The sequence below is a fragment of the Canis lupus genome, chromosome 9 (genome assembly GCF_048164855.1).
Source record: "Canis lupus baileyi chromosome 9, mCanLup2.hap1, whole genome shotgun sequence".
NCBI classification, from domain to species: Eukaryota; Metazoa; Chordata; class Mammalia; order Carnivora; family Canidae; genus Canis; species Canis lupus.
The window spans coordinates 19203191-19222757 of record NC_132846.1 but is presented as its reverse complement, the minus strand read 5'-3'; the positions used below and the strand labels follow the sequence as shown (position 1 = coordinate 19222757).

General features: G+C 37.4%; 1 long non-coding RNA gene across 1 annotated transcript in view; it reads right to left on the bottom strand.

The window, feature by feature from the left end:
- Window positions 1-1130: 1130 nt before the first annotated feature.
- Window positions 1131-19567, bottom strand: part of LOC140639876 (uncharacterized) — a 33747-nt gene continuing 15310 nt past the window's right edge. Inside the window, exon 4 of the long non-coding RNA XR_012036523.1 lies at window positions 1131-1660. This is a non-coding gene — a long non-coding RNA (uncharacterized lncRNA). The remainder of the gene's footprint in view (window positions 1661-19567) is intronic.

Here is a 19567-nt window from a genome sequence, read left to right as displayed (position 1 = left end):
AGCAATTTAACAAGAGATATCAAGAACAATTTTGAAATATTTACTCCTTTTAACCAATATTTCTACTTCTAAAAGTAAAATCTAAGAAAATTATCAAAATACACTTAAATATTTATGCATTAAAATATTATTACTTACAAAAATTTAATATAAATCCAATCTCGGTTCAAGAGTTCTGTTCCTTAAGCTTTTCTTGCGTTTTCCAGGCAAAGTTATGGATTCTCTTCTTTACTTTCCAGGCAAAGTTATGGATTCTCCTTCTTTGCTAGGACACGATACTGTCCTACCTATGGTCTATTTTCAATATCCTTACACTTTCTTTTTATATTTTCTATGGTTTCCTCCATCTGATTTTCTAATTTACCATTTCATTTTTCTTCAAATTTATCTTGCCATTTATCTCATTATTTATTTCAGTTATATTTTTTATACTTACATTTCCACTTGGTATCTCTTATTGGTTTCTTGTTCTTGCTTCATGTTCCTACTATGTCATCCCAGGTCTCCTGGAGGGTCTTTGGCATGGTTATTTCACATTTTTGGATCATTTGTTTCAATAAATCTGCTTTCAGTGTTAAAAAAAATACAACTCCCTTATTAGGGAGTGCTAAATAAGTTATAATAAATCTTATGATGAAATATAATTGGGCTTTTATAAGTGATGTTTACAGAGAGCATTTAAAGATGTAAAAAATGTCCATAATATAAAGTGAATAAAAACAGTGCAATATGTAAGAAATATAGACAGTATAACTTCAACTATGCAAAGTATGTGTGTGTGCACTCAAAAATATTAGAAGAAAATGTACTAGTCTTAACATCTCTTATATCTAGATTTAGGGCTTAAAGATCATTGTTATTTATTTTATGTTTTCTATGCATTATAGATTACTAATGACAAGAATTAAATCTATAATTAGAAAATATTTATGTTAAATTAATATTTATATTGTAAAAATGAACAGCCTTAGTATGAAAACAGCAACATTTATTGTTGCTAACAAAGAATTTTATTTCTACAAAACCCATGTAAATGTATCTCCAAAAGAAAATAGTATAACAAATCTCTCATTATTTCAGTTTTATTTTTTATTTTTTTTAAGATTTTTATTTATTTATTCACGAGAGACCTAGAGAGATAGAAAGGCAAAGACATAGGCAGAGGGAGAAGTAGACTCCATGCAGGGAGCCCAAAGAGGGACTTGGATTCTGGGACACCAGGATCACACCCTTTGCTAAAGGCAGATGCTTAACCACTGAGCCACCGAGATGTCCTGATTATTTCAGTTTTAGAAGTGAAGAGGGTAGAAGTGTGAGTAGACGTTTCTTCTCAGTGTCTCAAGAGTGCCATATGTATATAACATATATATAGGGGTCTTCCAACAACAAATGATTATGAATGATGACTCCATTTTCTCCCTGAATTTTCCGTGACCGATAAGAGCATTTCCCAACAGCATACACTCTTGAAGCAATGTTCCCTTTTCTCCTGATTTCTCCAAATCTGAGGTCACTCTTCGTCATGACGAGAAACTGCTCAAACTGTAACTATATCCCAGAGAGGAGATATATCTGAACCTCTAGTTCAAATAGGTCTTTGCCACCGGACATTAGGCAATGTCTAGGCCAAAAGACTGATCAGAATACCACAGGGCCATTTCTGCTGATAAAAAAATGAAAGAGGAGGTTCTCATTCTACAGACTGAAAGGGTCGTAAGACTATATAAACTTTATTAGGGAAAGTGGGCTGAATGTTTTCCTTGTTTTATAATTCTCCTTCATTGGAATGCTAGTGTTCAAACACACAAAATTCAATAGGTAAAAATAGAGGAAAAACTCCAGCCTTTTTGTCCAAACTTTGATTCCTTAAATCAAGTTTGGTAGATAAGAAAGAGCAATATTCAAAATTGTTCTGATGGAGGATACTTAGTGATTCTTCTTACTTTGACTTGTAAGCAAGTTTGTAAATTGTCTTTCTAGAAACAAATAGGCAGAGATATGAACTTGTTAGCAAAGAAAATGTGATTAAACATTCTTATCTACTGAAGTGCCTGTATCCCCTAATTTTATTTCAGAAAAGCAATCAATTTTACAATCATATTTTGCTTCTACTCTCCTCCAGAAGTTTATATATGCTCTCAATTTATATTATTATTTTATTATTCTTGATATGAAAGGATGATAATATTATCTCAGCTTTCATGGCATGCCCACCAGGGAAGCAGCCAGGTGAGGGGCACCCGGAGGACACAGTACCCTTCTTTTTTCTCCTAACAGTACAGACCACAAGGCAGGATTGGCTTTCACACTGGCTCCCCTTGCAGGCATGGGCCTTCCTGCCATCCCCAGGGCAGAGGCCTCCTAGGTACTTCCCTAAGTCAGGAGCTCCTGCAGCTGCTGGCAACCAGGACTGTTTTCCTGCCAGGGAGTGGGGAGTAGAGCAGAAGAGCTTGGCACCCCTGTGGGAATAATTTTCCTCTCTCCCTCTCCTGCACAGCCTGGAGACCTTCTCAGGCTCCCCTCTCAATGGACACTTGCTATGCGCCATTGTCTATATATGCTGTCAATTTATACTATTATTTTATTATTCTTGACATGAAAGGATGACAATATTATGGTTCTCTTTTTAATAATTCATAAATGTCTCATGATATATTTCAGGACCCTTCCATCTTCTTTCTCAACATTTGCTTTGAGTGTAATAGTTAAATATCTCTTTATATGTTTCACTTTCTTCCATCTCCCTATTTATTTTAAAGTTCACCCAGAAAATCCTGCCAGCAATTGTCTCATGCCTCTGATAATTCACTTGCTTAAACAGAAACCCTATAAGCAAACAATAGTTGTTTTCATTCTGCACAACAAATCAAGTAGTATTCACTGAATTCATTTGTAACTTCCAGCCACAGACACTAACTAGATGAACATCCATTAATATGATTTTCATATGTCACCCAAATATCTTTCATTATCACATGAGGTGTGACTTGAAAAAAATTAGGCATATTTATTTGTATGTGTGGTTTCTGAAATTAAAGGCATAGTAGATATGGCTAATTCTACTTCTAACACAATATTGTATCAAAGCAACAGGAAATTCCCTGCTGCAAAGATTTCACCAGGAAGTTACAGGCCAAATAAAATCAGAGTTAAAACAATCACATACTGCCAAATCAAATATCATTGGAGAACTGAGACTTAGAGGCAGAAATTGAGAGAAAGTAACACTACATTTCCAATGAAATCTCCAAGAAATTTTTGTAACCTGGAGAAAGGCATAGCCAAATGAAAAGGAATGAGAAAAAATTACAGTGGAATGGAGTAAAGAAAGAAAAGACACAGGTCAATAAAAATAAATCATTTTACATCAGCTTTTGGTTCTCCTAACCCTAAAAATACTAGAAAATTTTGAATTTTTCCTATTTGGCAAATATGATCAGGTGCCAGCATTTAGGTTTCTTCAGAATCTCAGAGTATGGAATATTTCTACACTTTATCATGATGTTAAATCTAATATGTGTGTCTTTTACTTCTATTTTTCCCATCCATGTCTTAAATATACATTCATATTATTTAATGTAGAGATATATGTATGCATACATATATGTGATATATATGTGTGTGTATGTGTGTGTGTGTTTGTATTGGGGATATGTAACCATGTGTGTGGGGAGGGGGCTGGGGACATCCCCAACACATAGGAGAAAGTGTCACTTTCCCAGCATATTGACTCTATGGAAGGATCAGTCTTTATAATGACCATCCAGGAATATGTGGAGACAAAGCAGACCAAAAGCACTCTGAAGCGGCCCTAGGCCCAACCAGCCAAGCTGACATCACATTGTGCATCATAATTCCATATCAGAAGACTCAGACAAAGCGAAGAATCTAATGATGCCAGAGTTAACTCTGAAAGATACAGTCACAGAAAATACAATGCATGTTAACACTGTGTATTCAAATCTGACATGAGGGACTACATAGATAATAAATGCCCAGGTAAAGAGAACAGGAAAATTATCCCAGAGGGGATGTTTAGAGGACTCAGCATTCATTTAGAAAAATATATGAGAACCTACTATGTGACAGGCAATAATCTGGGCATATGCAGCAGTGAATAAAGTTGACAAAATTCCCCAATGTTCTAAACTATACATCAGTATAGGAGACAGATAATAAACAAGATAAATACAGAGTAATAACAGCTTAGGAGAAAATAAAACCAGGAATAATCGATGTAGCAGATAGCCCCCAAAGATGACCACCAACAATTCCTCCTCTTCCTGTATTCACTCTCTTCTCCTTAAAAGATTGGGTCTATATTCTCCCTCTTTGAATCAGAACTGGCCTCATGACTAGCTTTAATGAATAGAAGAGGCAGAAACACCAGCTCCAGGCCTAGCCCTTATAAAACCTTGATAATTCTGTGTGGGCTCTGTTGGAATACAGCTGCTATGATGTAGGGAAGTTCAGACTATCCTTCTGGAGAAAGAGGCCACATGCATAGACTCTGGATGATGACACCAAGATGTAGATGGTGATGAGGGAGGAGAACCAAGATGCACCTTTACAGTACCACACTGTCTTGATGACCACAGCTTTGTAGTACAACCTGAAATCTGGCATTGTGATGCCCCCAGATATGGTTTTCTTTTTTAAAATTCCCCTGGCTATTCGGGGTCTTTTCTGATTCCACACAAATCTTAAAATAATTTGTTCTAACTCTCTGAAGAAAGTCCATGGTATTTTGATAGGGATTGCATTAAACGTGTATATTGCCCTGGGTAACATTGACATTTTCACAATATTAATTCTGCCAATCCATGAGCATGGAATATTTTTCCATCTCTTTGTGTCTTCCTCAATTTCTTTCAGAAATGTTCTATAGTTTTGAGGGTATAGATCCTTTACATCTTTGGTTAGGTTTATTCCTAGGTATCTTATGCTTTTGGGTGCAATTGTAAATGGGATTGACTCCTTAATTTCTCTTTCTTCAGTCTCATTGTTAGTGTATAGAAATGCTACTGACTTCTGGGCATTGATTTTGTATCCTGCCATGCTACCGAATTGCTGTATGAGTTCCAGCAATCTTGGGGTGGAGACTTTTGGGTTTTCTATGTAGAGTATCATGTCATCGGCGAAGAGGGAGAGTGTGGTACTGGCACAAAAACAGACACATAGATCAGTGGAACAGAATAGAGAATCCAGAAGTGGACCCTGAACTTTATGGGCAACTAATATTCGATAAAGGAGGAAAGACTATCCATTGGAAGAAAGACAGTCTCTTCAATAAATGGTGCTGGGAAAATTGGACATCCACATGCAGAAGAATGAAACTAGACCACTCTCTTTCACCATACACAAAGATAAACTCAAAATGGATGAAAGATCTAAATGTGAGACAAGATTCCATCAAAATCCTAGAGAAGAACACAGGCAACACCCTTTTTGAACTCGGCCATAGTAACTTCTTGCAAGATACATCCACGAAGGCTAAAGAAACAAAAGCAAAAATGAACTATTGGGACTTCATCAAGATAAGAAGCTTTTGCACAGCAAAGGATACAGTCAACAAAACTCAAAGACAACCTACAGAATGGGAGAAGATATTTCCAAATGACAGATAAAGGGCTAGTTTCCAAGATCTATAAAGAACTTATCAAACTCAACACCAAAGAAACAAACAATCCAATCATGAAATGGGCAAATGACATGAAGAGAAATCTCACAGAGGAAGACATAGACATGGCCAACATGCACATGAGAAAATGCTCTGCATCACTTGCCATCAGGGAAATACAAATCAAAACCACAATGAGATACCACCTCACACCAGTGAGAATGGGGAAAATTAACAAGACAGGAAACAACAAATGTTGGAGAGGATGCGGAGAAAAGGGAACCCTCGTACACTGTTGGTGGGAATGTGAACTGGTGCAGCCACTCTGGAAAACTGTGTGGAGGTTCCTCAAAGAGTTAAAAATAGACCTGCCCTACGACCCAGCAATTGCACTGTTGGGGATTTACCCCAAAGATACAAATGCAATGAAACGCCGGGACACCTGCACCCCGATGTTTATAGCAGCAATGGCCACGATAGCCAAACTGTGGAAGGAGCCTCGGTGTCCAACGAAAGATGAATGGATAAAGAATATGTGGTTTATGTATACAATGGAATATTACTCAGCTATTAGAAATGACAAATACCCACCATTTGCTTCAACGTGGATGGAACTGGAGGGTATTATGCTGAGTGAAGTAAGCCAGTCGGAGAAGGACAAACATTATATGTTCTCATTCATTTGGGGAATATAAATAATAGTGAAAGGGAATATAAGGGAAGGGGGAAGAAATGTGTGGGAAATATCAGAAAGGGAGACAGAACATAAAGACTGCTAACTCTGGGAAACGAACTAGGGGTGGTAGAAGGGGAGGAGGGCGGGGGGTGGGAGTGAATGAGTGACGGGCACTGGGGGTTATTCTGTATGTTAGTAAATTGAACACCAATAAAAAATAAATTTAAAAAAATAAAAAATAAAAAATAAAAAAATTTAAAAAAAGATGCACCTTTACAGCACTACATACAGACACATTTGAGAAAAAATTATAAATAATGAATTACTGTTGACATAACTCAATAAATTTGGGGGTGTTTCTAATATATATGCAGTTTTAGGGAAAAGGTAACTGAAATGTCTAGGAAGAGAAAGTAAAAAAGGAAACTGGCAATTATCAAGATGAAGAACTACAATTTAACAGTAAGATCCTCTATACCTGTTCTGAGAGAAGAGCAAGGAAATCTTTAAATTATATAAGAAGAGAAAGCCTGAAGGTAAGCATACTAAATCCTACTGACCACTGGAAAGGAAGACATATGCTACATTTCTTTTTTTTTTCTTTTATAGATTTATTTATTTAGTTGAGGGAGAGAGGGCATGCGCTTGAGTGTGGGGAGGAGGGTAAAGGGAAAGGGAGACAGAGAATCTCAAGCAGATGCCATACTGAGTGCAGAGCACATCATGGGGGCTCAATCTCATGATACTGAGATCAGAACTGAGCTGAAACCAAGAGTCGGATACTTAAACAACTGGGCCACCCAGGCACCCCACATATGCTGCATTTTTAACCTTGGAGCTGAGAGGCAAAGAATGATCTTGATTCAGTTACAAGTAGCTTTAACTAAATATAGCTAGGGAGCCACAATTCTAGGAATGGTACCTGAGTAATTGTCATGCCTAGACCTAATCTCAATGATATCATCCTAAACCTCAAGCCCAAACTGGAGGCCTCAATGGAATGAGACTCTGAGGAGTCTTCAGGGTGGTCAGTAAATTTTGCAGGTGTGAGGGATATGAAGCACTTGGGGCTAGAGAGCACAGTGGGGTAGACCATTAGTTGATAGCCTCCAAGTTGACAGTTGACAGACCAATGTCCAGCTAACTTATTTCTCCAAGAAACCATACCTCCAGGTGTTCACACCCTATGTAATCTCCTACAGTGATGCTGGCCTTGGCTATGTGAATGATTTGGGCCAATAGGATATTTGCAAGTATGATGTAAGCTGAAGTTGGTAAGTCCATCACCTTGGGGCCTATCCTCTTGGAACACTCCTACTTTGGAGCTACCTTCCATGATTTAAGCAAGACCTGACTATTCTGTTGGAGCAGAGAACTACATGGAAAGACGCTGGAAGATGAGTCATCCTGTAGAGAGGAGAACTGAGATATACCAGCAGAGCTTTCAGCTGAATGTAATTGCTCCCAGGTAGGAAAGAAACATCTATCTACCTGCAGAATTACCTTAAATAATAAATAATTGCTGTTTAAACCACTAAATTTTAGGGTAATCTTTTAAGAAACAATAAATAGACATCTGAAATAAGGGATAAGAAGTAAGAAGATTTCATTGAAAAGATCTAGAGGTGAGAAAGAAGCCTCTAAGATAGAGATAGATAATTGAAAGGAGCATTCCAGGCAGAGGAAACAGCAAGTGCAAAGGCCCTGACGTGGAAGTAGGCCTGGCTTATTTGAGGAACTACAAGGAGGCTTGTATATGTGGAGCAGAGTGAATAAAAAGAACATTAAGAAATAAAGTCCGAAATAGTAACAGGGGTCAGATCAGCCTGGGCTTTGAAGGTCATTGTAAACACTGACTTTTATCCAGAGGTTGATGAAAAGTTATTGGAGATTTTTATGCATTTTTAAATTCATTCACTAATTATCTATATAGCCTGATGGTGGGTAGTTTCCTAGTGCTGGCTATGCAATAATGAATGAGGCCTGCGGTGGGTGGGCAGGGGTAGATGGGCAGAGCTACAGGGGATGTTGAGAGGATGAAAGAAGAGGAGCAGAATCACAAAACAACTGGACCAAGGAAAGATGGCTTCAGTTGGCTCAGGCCAACCTGAAGGATAGAGACTCTTTTAGACAAGACCCCTCTTTATTTTCTTCAAAGTCTCTCTTCAAGATAATTTGCTACAGCTTTACATTAAAGCACATTATACCTGCAAAAGAAACCTCACTTCTCTTTTAATGCAATTAAATTTCCTAAAAGCTTTTTCCAAATAAATCATGGCGTTTCATCAGCCATGCACAAAAGATCCTGCCAGGCTCCAGTATTCTGTGCTCTAAGTGTGTGTCAATACATTTATAGAAAAACACTCTGTTAAATTTTAAAAGAATCTCTTCGAAAAGACACTGTGTACTTCCCAAAAGGTACTTTACGAATATAGTACTTTACAGATTGCAGTGAGGTTTCAGAGCAATTGACTCACCCCTGCATCATATTCTTACAACCAAACTAAATGACAAAGTAACAAGCAAAGAAGGCATAGAACTAACATTATTATAGCTTTAAATAAAAGTTCATGAAGCAATTTTCCTTAAGTGTGGTGCCATACACATCAAAGTATATTTGGTAGCATAGATGATGACAGAGTAATAAGAGAACTTTGTCAGGCTTTGACATGAGTAGTTTCTGGAAAAAAGTGTGAAGATCTGGTAGGGGGTGGGATAAATTGTATTCCTCCAGCTGGTCAACCTATCAGTTAACAGTGAATCTGGATGGTCTCCCAGTTCAGGTCTGACTGTATTTAGAGTAACAGTTTCATAGAACTTCTCATCAAACATACCGAAACAGAAGTGTTCTCTTCAATAAAATAAAATCCCTCTACTTATCTTATTTTCCCATGGGTTTAATTTTTTTTAATTTTATTTATTTATGATAGTCACACAGAGAGAGAGAGAGAGAGGCAGAGACACAGGCAGAGGGAGAAGCAGGCTCCATGCACCGGGAGCCCGACGTGGGATTCGATCTCGGGTCTCCAGGATCGCGCCCTGGGCCAAAAGCAGGCGCCAAACCGCTGCGCCACCCAGGGATCCCTCCCATGGGTTTATAAAAATGAAAAATCCCAAAAATAAGTTGCTGCTTTAGAACTGACCTATGTCCAGCTAACTCATTTCTCACAGTAATGCAATGAAATGGTCTTTTTTTGCTTTATGTCTCTTAACTTCTAATTAATGACAGGATTTCAATTTCCAGATAGCTGATATTTAATGACTTCATCAAGCATTTGTTCTCTGCCAGCAGCTCCTATTTTTTGGACTTAAAAGTCAGAAGCTTTCATCTAAGAAATAGATAAGAAAAAGTTAAAAAAAAAAAACTAGCATTGTTGTTCTGGATCTTTTAAAATCTTCTATAAGGTGTTTTAGTTTCCATTTTAAATCATTCGATCTCAAAGACCTAGCCTAGCTTCTCTTGAAATATGATTCTATTTTAAGACACATCACAAAATTTCTTGTGTTCTATACCACTATTATAGTCTCTGCACCATTTCTGGCTCTACACTTTAATCTCTTCCACAATCTAAAACAATAATTTCCATAGATTCCAATCAGTCACTTATGTATTTGACTCTCTTCAAGGGTTTTGGCCAATGTTTCTCTAGGTTCACCTGAATCGGAATCATTTGGTGTTAAAATTCAGGTCCCACAGCTCCACCTCAAACTTACTGATTTGCAATGTCTAAGTGGCCCACAATTTTTGACAAACATACCAATTGACTCAGATGTACCAGAGGTTTGAGGGTACTACACAAGGCCAATGGTCCTTAAGCCTTATGAGACTCTAATAAAATACTTGCAAACCCTTAGCCTAACATGCACAGGGGGAACCATATTTTGTGCATTCTCTCAGGAAATTGACAGGAGCCCTAAAGCCTATCAATGGACCCTTTCCTCAGAGTATCTAGATCCTGAGACCAGAGCCCCTTCTCTCATAATTTTCTCTGTGAGGCTTCTAAGGAAATCGGTGCAGGGAAAATGGAATACCCATTGTACTCTGTTCTGTTAAAGAGAGCCATTGACAATTTCTGTCTTTTATCTCAACCTCAAAATGAAGTGTATTTCTTCTCATCCAATTCACCCAAGTATTGTGAAGCTGAAATTGCTTTAAAAGCATTAGAAGAAAAGTACTATATAAATGCAAATAATAGGAAATTTGATTAAAAAAAAAGAATAGTCATATCCAAGTGCACAACAGCTGCCCTATCAAAAATGAGCAGTTTGAGGTTTCACTGATACTGTCATTCAATAGACATCAGAGAATAAAGACTATGAAGTGGTTTTCCAGAAGTCTTCATGAATTGCAGGCATATTTTTTTCATGCTATCAAAGTAATATGCCACATAGAGAACTAAAAGACATGAGGAACCATAAATCCTATAGGCTTGCTACTACCACCCCAAAAGGACAAAAGGATAAAGGAGCCCTATCACTGATGGCGAAATGCTCTACAACTTCCAGTTCAACTCCCACAAGGAAACTCAGGGAGCTCTGAAGAGAATATTCAGATCACCACTCTCTCCCTGTGCCAAAAACCATTTTTAACACTTAGCACAAACATCTTTCCATTATATAAATCATCTGTCCACATTATAAAGTCTGGCATTTACCATTTTAACTGCTCAGGTTGTCATGTCTACCATGGCCCCTGATCCATCAAGTTGGTTTTTGAAACCAGGGCAACAGTGCTGGTACTCAACCTAAGGGGATTCTGATGGTAGGCTAAGTCAATATAAAAAATAAAAACAGGAGGATATATTTTTTTCTAGATGCTCTGCTGTTTAGATGATATATCTGCAACTATTCTCAGACCTCCTCTGAAACTATCCCTGAAACTGCTTACAATTTAGCCAGTAACTGCCCACAGCACTCCTTCTTTAGTGCTACAAATTAGAGGAGCACTTGGATAAAATATTTCCCTTAGCCAATGAGTGAGTGGCCAACAACATTTTGTAATGCATAGTTCTAATTATAAATAAGATATTAACAGAACCTTGCGAGAGTAATCAAGGACGGAAAAATAACCTTACCTTCAGAACAGCAACCTCTGCATAGCTCTTTTGCCTGAGCTCCAGAGCCCACATGTTAAGACTCTTAAGAATTATACATGACAGAAAAGGAAAGAGTGTCAGTTATCATGACTAAGGAAACTGAAGCCTTATTTCACTTGATATGCATATTTGTGTTCTTTTAGGTCAAAGTATTAATTCTCCTCTTATTTGAAGAGACAGACAGTTGGGATTGCTTATTTACTTTTCAGCAAATCCATAAAGAGAAACAATCCATATTTCTGGACTTAAATAGAAGAAATTGATCAAATACAAAGGGAAGGCCTGATCTAGTACCTACCAGAAGGGAGATGGGAGACAGAAGAGAGTTCATGCTTTTGAACAGAGGGTATGTATGCTATAAACTCAAGGAAATGCATTATTTTACTTTCTTCCCACAGCTCCTCTGCAGGAGGCAGCACAAAACCAAACAGAACAGTCTATATAGCCTAAGATCAGGTCTCAGTTCTAAATGTCTCTTTATATATGTAGTTAGTGGACCTTAAGCAAAGAGAAATTTGATGATTAAAAACAGAGATCATCTTGTATCCACAGCATCTCTTTCTGCCACTTTAGGAAAAACTTCCAAATATTCTAGCACATATCAAAACCAAAACTCTCATAACCACAGCAGGAAATACTATATAAAGAAGAAAGCTAAAGATTCTTACTTGAACAACTTTTCTTTCTCTTCAGATCAAAAACTTTGAGCCTATAGAGCTTTCATGCTCTATCGTTCAATGAAAGGATTCACAGAGCTAAATAGTTCTAATTTTTCAGTCATATGGAATAGAGCTATTGTAGATAAGACTAGAAATCTTATAAAAAAATCTCTATCCTATTGGTTACATCAATAGAATTCTTCCATCATAATATCAATGAAAAAATACATCTGCATATGACATTTGGAATAAATGTTAGATCCTTCCCTGAAATTGCTTATTACCTTACCTTTTTAAAACCTAATACATTCCTGCCACAGACTGAGTGTACTATTTTATGATGAGGACAGAAAAGTCCCACTCGTGATAGGACTACTGTATCACTCTTTCATGTTCAGAAATGTTACTAGTGTTGTCCATGCATGTAAATGGGTTTTGAAAAAATGAACAGCAGTTTCTTCTCCACTTGATACATGTAAAATCCATTTTTCATCAACATTTTTTTGAAGAACCTACCACTGATTGCAGCTCTGCTTTTCTCATCACAGTCTGATGGATGTTTTTGCTCAAAATAAGCCGCCCTTCACTGATTGCTGCAGGCTGCGTGGTCTGTCAATTGTGAAAATACAGCATTCCCCAGCTAGACCACATTGCTTCTTGTAATCAAAGAGTCAGATACAAACATTCATTCCAATGATTCCGCGACCCTGATCTCTATTTGCTTTAATGCAGTGTTCATTTTCACTGTGAGGTATCCTCAGAACAAAAATCCCACAGGTTAGAAATCGAGTCACTCACCCCAGTTAAGTTAAAATCTTCCCCTCAGTAAGAGAGTAAGACTCTCGTTTTTCCTAAAATATGTGCAAAAGAAGGGTAAGTTTTCTTTTAAAATACAACTAGGTGGAAGCTGCCATTTTTATGAGGATATAGAGAAGTACAGAGTGTGGTAACTACAAACTAAAGATTTGCATCCCTGACAACAACTCTAATTGTTATGAGTTTAATAACTGTCGATCAAAAGAATGTCAGTTAAAAGCATGGTTGCAAAAACTCAGAAATGAACCCAAAACAAGATGGCCAATTAATCTTTGACCAAGAAGGAAAGAATATCCTGTGGGAAAAAAGATAGTCTCTTCAACAAATGGTGTTGGGAAAACTGGACAGCAATGCGAAAACAAATGAAACTGGACCACTTTTTTACATCATACCCCAAAAATAAATTCAAAATGGATTAAAGACCTAGGGGTGCCTTGGTGGCTCAGTTGGTTAAGTATCCAACTCTTGGTTTTGACTCAGGTCATAATCTCAGGGTTGTGGGATGGAGCCCCACCTCACCTCAGGCTCTGTACTCAGCAGGGAGTCTGCTTGAGATTCTCTCTCTCTTCCTCTGCCCTTCCCCCTGCTCACTCACTCACTCTCTCTAAAATAAATAAATAAATCTTTTTAAAAAATGAATTAAAGACCTAAATGTGAGACCTGAACCCATAAAAATCCTAGAGGAGAACACAGGCAGCAGCCTCTTTGACCTCAGCCACAGCAACTCCTTTCTAGATATGTCTCTGGTGGTAAGGGAAACAAAAGTGAAAATAAACTATTGGGACTTCATCAAATATCTGATGGTTACCAGAGGGGAGGTGGGTAGAGGGATGGGTTAAATAGGGATAAGGACTAAGAAGTACACTTGTGATGAGCACCAGGTGATGTGTGAAGTGTTGAATCACTGTATCATACATCTGAAACTAATATGACACTGTATGTTAACTAACTGGAATTTGTTTATTATTTATTTATTTAAGACTTATTTATTTTAGAGAGAGAGAACAGGAGGGAGAGGTAGAGTCTCAAGCAGACTCATGCTAAGTGCAGAGCCCAACTCAGGGCTCAATCTCACAATCCTGAGATCATGACCTGCGCTGAAATCAGGAGTTGGATGCTTAACTGACTGAGCCACTCAGGCATCCCAACTAACTATAATTTAAATAAAAACTTTTTAAAAAGCACGTTTGTGAATCTCACACAAAAATACAGGGAATGAATCTGTTAAACAGAAAGACCCTGAGCTACTTCTTATGTACTGCTGCTAGAAGGAAGATGTGGAGTTTAATGGTGTTATTCAAAAAATAACCACATTATATTCAAATTTATGTGCAATGAAGACTGATTTTAAAGCTCCTATTCCAAGTAGGAAATTACTTCTTCTGCCAAAAGGAGTTAGCATTTACATCAACTAGGACTAGGTTCAGCTATATAACAGAAAAAAGGAATGGCTCAAATTCTTAAAAGAGAGAAGAAAGTTGAGACTTCTAAGTCTCTTATGCATAAGAAGTCTGGAGGTAAGCAACTCAGAGCAGGAATGATGGCTACAGCATCATCTCATACTCAAGTTCTCATCATTCTTCCCCCATCTTGGAGCATGATTTTCATTCTCAAAACCATCATATGGTCCAGGTGGCTGCTACAGCTACAGCCATTACATCCACATTCCAGACAGTAGGACAAAAGATACAAGGAAGAAAATCTCACTGCCTCTTTGAAGAGAGATTTCCAGGCAGTTCCACACAACGCTGCTACTTACATTTCATTGGTGATAATTTTACCTAATTGTACTGGAAATGGAGATAAATAGTTATATTTGAGGCCACAAAGAGTCTAGCTAAAACCTGAGGCTCTCTTACTAAGGAAGAAGGAAGAATGAACATAATAGAAAACCAGTGATACTTGCTTCAGCACTCACCCTTCACCAGCATCTCTGCTGTTAGAGATATCAAATGACCTTGGGCAAGTCACTTAAATCTCTCTGTTCTTCAATTTCTTCAGCTCTAAAATATCTAACTTATATATTTTTTTGAAACTTAAATAAGATTATATGTGTAAAAGGCCTAGGGCATATAGGTCCTAAGCAAACATTAGCCCCTTCCACATATCAACAGGAGAAGGTTCAAAGGAGCTAGACTGGACTCAAACTGGCAAATTTCTTGGAGCCTATAATTGGAACCACTGTCCCCTCCATCAGGGACAAACAGCGTTAGTTCTCCTGGCACTTGATGTTCCTTTTCTTTCCTATACTATGCCCTATATCCAGCCAGTGCCACAGAAGCCTAAGCAGATAACTGGGCCCACAGAAGCTGTGGCAACTGGAAGACTCTTTGTATAGAAAGAACTGGATAAATGAAAAAAAGGGAAAACATAAAGGAACCCCCTCCCCCCAGGAAAAATGGAGGAAATAAATTTTCCACTAAGATTCTAGTTTTTTGGCAAAGACAGCAAACCATTCAGATTTCTAGCAGTTTATACTGTCTGGTCAAAAGAAAGTCCTTCTAGATTACTCACCTTTGATTTATTCCTCAAGTCATTGGTCTCGAAGAACCCATTAACAGACTGGAAATGACAGGATAACCCATCACCACTATGGACCAACACTACAAATCCTCCTGATAATTTCATCCATTTCATGGGGAAGCTAGAGGGTTACTGATAAATTGCCTGCTACCATAGGCCACGTTCTCTCCAAGCATATACTGAGATGGAGTTTGGGGTGCAAGATGTTTGTGAGGGATAACCCCTGTGAATGGAAGGAGTAGAACCATGATTGGGCAGAAGGTCAGTTAAATTGTAACAGCTGGCAGGGAGCTCTGGAGCAAGAGCTGTCTAACAGAATGTCCCCCATCAGGCAGCTATGGCTTGATCTTTATTACCACCATCACTACCACCCCCACATCTCATGAAATCATTAGTGGTGAGCTGTTCTGGAATGGTAGGACCTCTTCAGATTGTCTACTTCTGCATGGCTGGGCAGCAAGAACTTCCTTGAAGAGGAACAAGGCAGCATAAGTCTAACCCATCTGCCATAGAAACCAATGTCCAGCATAAAAGATTTCAGTGTTTTCCTCGCTCTGCTGTTCATACATTGATTACTTATCACAAATGGAGTTGACAAAAAATCACTGTATTTCACTCCTCAACTCACACATCACAGAGTGTATGTTTAATTGATAGCAGGTTTGAAATGCTATATAAACAATTCAATTAAGATTAGGAAGATTGAAAAGTCAGGCTTACTCTATCAGCCTTCTTGGTGTTAAGATCAATGCATATAAATAAGGATTTTTCAATTTAAAAAAAGATTTGAATGCATTTCATAATCAATAGAAAGAACAGGAAAGATAAGGACTGTGGAGGAAACTGATGTTTTAGCAGATTTCCAATATTTTCTAAATCTTGCTGTACCAGGAAGCAAACTGTTTTAGTACTTATTTTCCAATTTTCAGTTCTACTGAGATGCAATGGATGCTTTCATTTTCTAGTTAAAATGTTCAGTGGTAAGCTAAATTTCCTCAACTCTCAGGGTAATCTTGCAATTGCTGTGTGTGTCCTTCCATGGGGATTCCCTCTAAGAAATGCCAGACACCCTTTATTTCACAAAATTACCAAACTCTCAAAGAAGCAAAACACACCAAAAGAATTTTGCTGCACTGGAATCAAAATCACTCCTTGCTTAACAAATAAAACCTAGTTTGTCATATTAAGTACAACTCCATAACAGTCTAAAATACAGACTAGTTCCCTCTGTAATAAATCATTTTGAATTTTTTTTTTATTTTGGTGGGGCATGGTGGGAACTGTTCAAGAAACTGGAGTAGTAACAGAGCAGATTACCAAAACACTATGCATTTCACATTAACATAGTTTGATTAACTACCAGTTTTGATCTTAGCCTTCCTATGGAGCTAAGGTTCTCACAATAACTAATAAAAATGTTTCTTGACCAGGGAAGTTTACTAGGGAATGTACGAGAAGGAGGAGCTAAGAAGGGAATACAAAAGATGTACAAGAACATTCAGCTCTGTGAAGCTAAGTGTTTAATGAAGAAAGGACCAAAGCTGAGAAAGAGTTTTTGAAAGGACACCAAACCAAGAGAAGTAACTCTAGATCAAGGGATAACAAACCATAGCCCATTAGCCAAATCCAACTCATCATTTGTTTTTGCAAATAAAGCATTATTGCAACACAGCTATATCTACTTGTTTACATATTGTCTGTGGCTGCTTTCGCACTACAACAGATAACAGGATTCAAGAGTTACAACAGATTATTGATCAACAGAGCCAAGAATATTTACTAACTGTTCCTTTACAGAAAGGGCTGCTGACCCCTACTCTGGATTGTTACAAATGCTGAGTCACAGAGGGAATTAGGGCAATAACTATGATACAGTCTTAAATGGAGAAGTAAGCTTCTTTGGGCAAAGAGAGAGCTAAGGCAGGGTCTTCAGGACAATCAATGATCTCTTTTAATGCCTATATGCCAAACCATGCAAACTGTGTTTACCTGCAAGTAACAATCTTCTGTGGTAATCTCTTAACATATTTTTAGTGACTCTCCTACCTCTCCTTTCCCCCAGCTTTCTCTCCTTATGCCTCCTCTTTTCTAATTCACACTCTCCTGGGCATTTTCATAAACTTTTTCAGCACCAAGTAACTTCTGTAGGCTGATGACTCCCAACTCCACATCTCCTAAACCTGAGATGTATACACCCACTACCTTTGGAACAGCTCTACTCATCAAATGCAATACACATAAAAACTCACCCCATCTTTCCCCCTAAATAATTCTAGTGATGAATTCTGACTGCTTTAGTTAGATTCCTTGCTCCACTCTTATTATCTCTGTAGCCCTGGGCGAGTTACTTAAATTGTCTAATACTTAATTTCCTCATATGTAAAGCTGGGATAATAATAGTACTTACTACAGAGTATGGGTAGGATTAAATGAGATGGTGTATGTAAAGGTCTTAGAAGAATGCCTTATACAAAGAAATGGCTCAATGACTATTTTAATGTTTAATATTTTATTTAATGTTTTATTTTTATTTCCAATATTAATAACTAGCACTTCCATTAAATGTTACCTTTTACCTTGGCTCTCCCCCTGAAATTCTGGCTTCTGTATACACCCACATAGCATACTTGCTCCTAATAGATCAAGGATTCAGCATATTGTTTTGTAATTGCTTATTTATATGCTCTCATGCAAGTCAATAAGCAACTTGGTGACAAGCTATGTCTGATTTTACCCTTACTACTGAAGGGATATCACAGAGCAGACATAGTGGGCAGGTGGAGAGGTTAGTGAGAGGGTACTAGGTGAGACCTAAAGAGGAACTTTTAAACTAAGTCACTGAGAGTGAGGATGCAAGGGGATAAAAGGATTTCAGAAAAGTTTAGAAGATTCAACAGAACTTGTCAATGATTGGATATCAGCAATGAAAGAAAATCTCCCATTTTACCTCCTACCAGCCACAAGTTTATCTATTCTTCAAGTAAGAATATTTTCAACAGAGCAAAGTCTGCTTTCTTGAGCTAGGACTCATAGTAAGAATGAGAATTAGATGTGATTTCAGAAAAAAAAAAAAAAAAAGATGTGATTTCAGATTTCCTCTCTGCCCAGCTTTAATGTATTAGTCTTCACCTAGTCTCCTCATCATTTTTCTTATCCATCAACCAGAATAGCACAATAGATGAGAGCAGAGGCTCTGAAATCAGGCAACGCAGGACTTGTGTTTCAGCTCCTCCCTGATAACTGGGGACCATAGGCAAGTAACCCAACCCCTCCAAATCTCAGTGTCTTGAATTTTTTTAATGAAAAATTTGTAATCTATTTATCTATTTACTTATTTATTTTTATTTTTACTTTTAATTCCATTACAATTAACACACAATGTTATATTAGCTTCAGGTGTACAATATGAGGATTCAACAATTCTATACATCACTCAGTGCTCATCATAAGTACTCTTAATCGCTTTCAACAATTTCACTAATTGCCTCCCCTCCCCCCATCACCTTCCCTCTGGCAGCTACCAATTTGTTCTCTACAGTTGAGAGTCTGGTTTTTTTGTTTGTCTTCTTTCTTTGTTCATTTGTTTTGTTTCTTAAACTCCATATGAGTAAAATCAGTTTTCTCATCTTTAAAATGAGAGTGATGATTCTATCCACCTTGCTGGTTCATATGAAAATTAAATAGACAATGCATGTAGAGCTTTGGGCACAGCACTCAGCAAATAGTAAATGTTCTATACTCACTTTATTTTATAAAATAAACATAGTGACATAGTGAATCTTTAACTTGAAGACCCATAAATATAAGAAACTCTTAAGACAGAGCTACAATTTTTGTTTCATACATCATAAAATATAATTATACCTCCAGTTTGGAATTTTCTTAAATAAATAGATATTGAATACCACATGAAGTCAAAGGATAAAATCCTAACCACTAATGACTATTAGAAGATATCACTAGGAACTGGAGTAGATAAAAAAAAAAGTCAATCAACTGAAATCATTTGACCTCCCTAATTTTTTTCATAATAATAAGAATTTGTACTTTTGCTCAAGAATAAATGATGAATTGCCAATCTAACCTTTATCATATAATTGCTCACACAAATTTCTTTACATAAGTTATGAATTTATCACCAAACCTTTTAGAACTCAAGATTCTTATTCACTATAGA